Here is a 6296-nt window from a genome sequence, read left to right as displayed (position 1 = left end):
GCTGAGGTCCCCCAGCACCGGCCTCAAGGAGGGCCGGGAGTATCCCCCACGGACACAGCTCCACGGCCCCTCAGGCAGTACCCCTCCTGTAAGTGGAAATGTTGGTGTTTACAGGGTCACTTGTGGTAATTTCCTGATAATTCGGGGCCTTTTGTGGCTTTCAGGTGTGCTGGCAGCTCCAGGTGTGAATTATTTGGTAAAACGGGGTTTGGTAACCTACCTGGAGTGCCCCTTCCTCCTCTGATGTTCCTCCTGGGCTGCCCTGTGGTATCAACACCCTTTTCCCTCCATAAATTATCTCTCTCACCCCCGGTGGAAATGGCACCATATTTTGTCAATATCTCATTATCAAGCTGTTTGTGACCTGTTTCTCATCCTATTTTGCTTTCCATGTGGGGCTTGCACACACCACTAGGAACATATTGGGTAGTTCTTGGACACAGATGGTAGCTTTTTAGGCAGAGGCAAATTAAGATCATTTGGTCTAAAACAGACTTGGACTGTGTGTAGCCAGTGACTTAGACACCCCAGTGCAACACAGGCAAAGACTCTGAGATTACTACTAGGTGTAAATTTTGGTGCTGCAGTAAGTTAGTATCACTGAAGACTGACTGCTCTGACATGGTCTTGAACAAAACCTTTTAATAAAACTTGAATATTTGCTTTTCCCCAACATTTTTATCGTGCATGTGGGTAGAAAAAGCCCAAGCTCTAGATGCACTAAGTATACTCTAAATATCTCTCCTGTAAAGTCTTATTTTGGTTTTATTAGCTCATGTAGGACTACTACTGTGCTTTCTTGTTCTTTTTTTATTTAAAAGATTATATAATGGTTCATTATTTCACTTTGGGAGCTGTTTTTATTAATCCTAATTATGCTATTCCTCTCCAGGTTCTGTGAGAGGATGTTATTCTTTGTCCATAACATGCAGAAAGAAATGTTATGGGGTGGGAAGAAAGGAATGTGACATAAACCATGGAATAATTGCTTTGTCCTCTTTTTCCTTTTGCATTTGCCTATTGCTGGCTCCAGGTTTTTATTTTATTTTCTGGGATGGTGTGTGGGCTTTTTTTCATTTGAGGCAAACCAGCTGGTTTCCATTGGTAATTATCTCCCCCAGAGGCAGGGGGTATTTCACTCAGTTACTTCCCCAAGAGTTTGCTTGGTAAGGTTGGAGTTGGAGGCCTGTTGGGAGAGGAGACATGAGGCAGCTTTTTAGTATGTGGAGGAAAAAGTATGGGTGACATGTAGGAAATTATAATTCTGGAGGTTATAATGTTTTTTAGGTTGCTTTAAAATGAAGTATCTAAAGAAATTTCTGAAAACAGTGGCTAAGGTAAATGTACTTTTTAAGACAGTGCTGTAGCAGTGGTTCTCATCTTCCTGATAAATTGCTCTGTTTTGAAAAATTTGCTAGGCTCCACCTTTTACTTACTTATAGTTTTTTATGGACAAGACCATAGCACATATTCAAGGAGAAGAGATAAAGATGCCTATGAAAGAAGGGCATGATATAAATCTTTTTGTGAGGGTATTGTTTTGCATTCAGTCTGTAATTCGTTTTGGTAGAGTCTGAGGAATAATCTTTATGGCTAAAGTGATTTCATCTCGAGGTTGAAATAAAATTTAGGTATAGTAGCATTTGTTATTTATTAGTACTGTAGGGCTTGATGTGTTTTTCTTTGAACAATCTGGTGATCTGTTATAGATACAGACTTTGGCAAAGTCCTAATTTCAGGTTTTATGTGACATAGTAGGTAACCATTCAAAGTAACATAGTAGCAAAACAGACTTAGAAAAGTCTTTCTTAAATAACTGGTTAGTTCTCTGAATACTTTGAAACTTAAGAAGTACCCTGCTCGTTGAATGGTTTTGTTGCTTTATTTTTTTTTTTTTTCTTCTTCCCTTTAAGCTGTATTGGGAAGTTATTAGCAAAACGTCTCTCTTCAATGCTGTGCTTTCCCATCCGTGAATTATTTTAAAGCAATTCCTCATTAATCCATGCAGATGTTAGAAAGTCTTTCTGACTCCAGCACTGGTTGGCAGAGGTTTTGATGGATATTCTTATCTTTGTTGGTATCTTTCCTTTTGTCTTTTTTTTTTTTCTTTTTTTTTTTCCATAGAAACATTTAAAGGACATTTACAAATACTGTGCCTGAAAGAAAAATGGTAATGCATGTTGTTTGGGCCAGAGCATTCAGGCAGGCTGTCTGCTGTAATCTGAGCTTTTGAAGATGCAGCTGGGTATCTGAACAGCTCACATGTAAAACGTATGGAGTGCAGTGGCTCTGTACATCTGGGTATCATTGGGGTGGATGGGGATGCAGACAAGCCTACTAATGGGTAAATTTATAAAGAAAATCTAATCAGAGCCTTCTACTATAAAACCTGTCCCTAGAGATCAAACAACCTCTTGCTTGTCAAAACCCCTTCTGTTGAAGTTCAGATAGAAGAGATTTTACAGCTGGTAAGAAAGATGGTTGTGCAATTTCAATAGACTGTGGTCAGAGCCTGTTGTTGTGCACCACAGAAAACCTCCTCACAACCTTTACAAAACAATCCCAACCTGATATTGGTGTCAAGTTACTATTTCTGAACAACTGTGAATTGCTGAAGTTCACCTGTGCTAGAGGAGGTTGTCCACGTGAGAGGATCCAACCCTGCATCTGGGGTTTCATAACCAAGAAGTCAATCTGGTCTGCACATTTCTGCACAAAGTAGCAGTGTTGTCACTGTTTCACAATTTTTGGCCCTGTGGCTGACCTGCAAACTGCAAAGGGGTTTTGTTGGTGCTTTCAGTTGTGTGCAGATTTATATTTCAGCCAAATTAGGACCAGTACACTTGTTAGAGCTTGCACAAAAGCAGCAGGATTGCCTCTTTTTCTGCTGCATTTTTCTCCCCTGTGTTTTCTTGAGTCAGGCTGGCTCAGCTGCAGTTTCACCTGACTCATTTCTAGCTGAAATTGATTAGAATTGGTGAATAGGTGGGGATGCTGATTTTTGTCAGAAAGGTGATGATCAGTGCTTCTGAGCCCTTTCTTTGTGACCTAGTGAGGAACTGAGGTGGGGTGTTTGTCTGCAGATCCTCTGCCTTCTATAAGCCTATCACAAATAATGTTGTAAATATGATGTGATACTGTAACTACTGCAACTGTTTCTGAGCCAAAAGAATAAACAGTGCTAAATAGTTTGAGATGTATGAGAGAAAAGTACTGACTAAACACTTGTGTCTGTTTTGCAGGACCAGCACTCTACAAAGTATGGATGAAAAGGATGGAATCTGTTTCATATGCTGCCAGTGCAAGACTGTTTGCATGTTTTCATTAGAGGTAAGGTACAGTCAAAGAGCAAAAATGGGTGTGTGGAACTGATGTGTTCTCCCAGATGAAGTTCAGTGTGGATGTAGTTGAAGATTCAAGCTGACTCAGCAGTGGAAAATTTAGGTTTAGGTCATAATCTGTCATAGTTTTAGCTTTTCACATCAGACCAGCAGTTCTCATTTTGTCATGGCTTAAATGTGAAGAGCTTTATTTTTTTAATTACTCTAGTTGGATGTACTTAGTGGAAAAAAGGGTTCTAAGAAAACAATAAAAAACCTGCTGAATTTTCCTGCAATGTGCTTATTGAAGTGGGAAGGAAGTGAACTGACATGGATAACATATGAACCTACTATATCTCCTTGATGTGGATATTAAAGGAACCTTGAAAATAGTTTATGGGGAAGTTGTTGAAGGCTTCTAATTTTAAATTCTGAGCAGGAAATCATTAAACTGTAGAGGAGCCAACACAACAGACTGTTGCTCTAAAACAAGAGCTAGATGCAGAGCATTTCACATGAACTTATCAGATCTTTTTTAATGCCAGTATTTTTTTTTCTTTGTGTTTACTGCAACCCAGATAGTTACATTTTCATCTTTGTTTTTCATATGCATCAGGTTGGTAGACTCATTCTGAGTGAAATGTTAAAGCAATGCCACTATGGTCATGCTTCAGGGATGTGGAGGAACTGAGGATGTATTCCATCAGGTCTGAAGGCTGTTAAGTCCTTGTGTGGTCAGGTTCTTCACTCTTTCATTGACTGAAGTAAAGCCTTTAAAAATGTGGATAGCCACCAGATTTATTTTCTGCTTTTATGTGAGATTTTAGTGCTCTGAGACCATTGCTGAGATCACCAGCACATTTCACATAGGCTATGCAAGAGCTATGAGAGATTTAATAACTTTTGGTGCCTATCAGCTTGCCTTGTTGAGCTTCCTCAGGGGCTAGAGGGAGGAGAAAGATGATGAGGTGGCTGTGAGCACCAAGACACGAAGGTTTGTCCCCAGAGTCACCTGAGGGGCTTTGCAAATGAAGGCTTTCAGAACCCAGGTTTGCCAAAGCCAGGAGGGGCTGTGATTAAAAATTCTGTGCCAAGATTATGAGCTTTTTATGTGCCTGAGCTATTGGAAAATCTGTATCTTTCATCTGTTAGACAAAATGAATCCTGTTTTTTACCTAATAAAACTGTGTAAATTTAAAGTGTGCTATTACAAAGAAGAGGGCAGGCTGTGTGATGCATTAGCAGCTCAGGTCACTTTTATTCTGATGTCAGCTAACCCCACAGTTAAATCTGGGTTTAAAGTACAGCTGCTTAATCTTTTTTTGGCTGAAGATGGTCTCATTTTTTTTTTTCCAAAATGTAATTTATTTTAGTTTGAGTGCATTTAAGAATTTTTTAAACTACAGTTAAAAACTAAACGCTTTCCACTCTCAAAACAAAAGGTGGCCTTTAGTTTTGAGAAATTATTTTAATTAGTTGAACCAGACCAAGCAATAATCATACCTGTACAGCCCTTCTGAAATAGATTAATTTCAATAAATGTTAGCCAAAATGAGAATAAGCTATCATCAAGGTCAGGTAAATATCTGGTGGTGTTCGGTTTAAAAACCTTTTATGTTGAAGTATTGTTACTCTTATTACATTAAAAAAGCTTTCAATTTTGAGCACTATCTGGGGGACCATGGTTGGTTTCTGCTTAGCTTTTGGTTCTTAAAGTATGAAAACAAGAAAAGCACTCCCTGTTTTTATACATGACCAAGAAGTGGGTGAAGAAATGCTGAGCTGCTCTCCAGTTGTTGTCTATCACTTAGGTAGTGGGTGTGGAAACTGCAGTTTCCATCAAACTTCATCTTTATTAGAAGCTTTTTCTCCTGAGTTTTCCACTTATATGTAAGTTTTTATTTCTAAAAGTATGTGTTTTAGTTGACTTGAGGTTTCCTGTGGAGGAGAAAATTAGGGAATATGGGTTGGTTTCTGGAAGATGTGCTGGTTGTGTGTCCTGTAAATCATGAAGCACTTTTGGTTCCCAGTGTCAGCTTTGAGCATGCAGTTGTTGCACACAAAAACATCTTCACTGTATTGTAATTTAATTAAATTTATGAGAGCAGGTATGATTTCTGTATGGTGGCATTGTTCTGGCTGTCAAAGTGTTGACAGAAATGAGACACTTTATTCCACTTGAAAAGGCAAAAGCAATACTTGGACATCAACGAAGAGGCAAAAATACCTTGGAGTTTGAACAAGGCATGATTTGATTGTAACTAATTATTTTTTTCTTTCTTTTTAAATACCAAAGTACATAGACTATGCTTATATAAAGCCATAGGGGTAGGAGTCAATCTGTTTCTGGTCCTGGAGCAGCCTATGATTTTCCAGTCTGAATTGTTCAGGAAAGCATTACCTGTCAGGAATGGTGTGAGTGCTTCCAGAACATCATCTCTGGCTACACATATTCAGCTATAAAATAGGGATATTTTGTATTTCAACATATATGTGGCAAGTGTACTTCTATAAAACAGTTTATTGTGAAACTTGAGAAGCAATTCTGTGTTTGGCTGGTGATCTGATGTTTGATCTGATAGTATAAACACCTGGAAAGCAGGAAGAGGTAGTTACCTAATGGGATTAGTAGGAATTAATAACTATAACAGGTTTTCAAATCCCTAGGCACCTGAATTTCCAGCTTTTGATGTGTTTCTTATTTTTTCAATGTTCTTAACTTTAACGTGGTTAATGGGAGGAACCCCAAAGCCCTGGCAGCACTTGAGCCATTTTACTGACTCTGGGGGGATTTCTTCAAAATCCAGCGATGCTTTATCTACTCGAAGCTTCCAGCAGGAAGGGGGCTTCGGGCGGGGAAAACCCCCTCACCGCAACTCCAGCCGGAAAAACGAAACTCGGAGGAAGCGCTAAGCCCAAACCCCGCACCACCGCGTCCCGCCGATTCCAAGCGAGTCGCCCGTGGAAACCATTGTT

This window comes from Heliangelus exortis, chromosome 21 (genome assembly GCF_036169615.1).
Source record: "Heliangelus exortis chromosome 21, bHelExo1.hap1, whole genome shotgun sequence".
In the NCBI taxonomy this organism is placed as follows: domain Eukaryota; kingdom Metazoa; phylum Chordata; class Aves; order Apodiformes; family Trochilidae; genus Heliangelus; species Heliangelus exortis.
The sequence above is the reverse complement of the archived record's forward strand: the minus strand, read 5'-3'. Positions refer to the sequence as shown.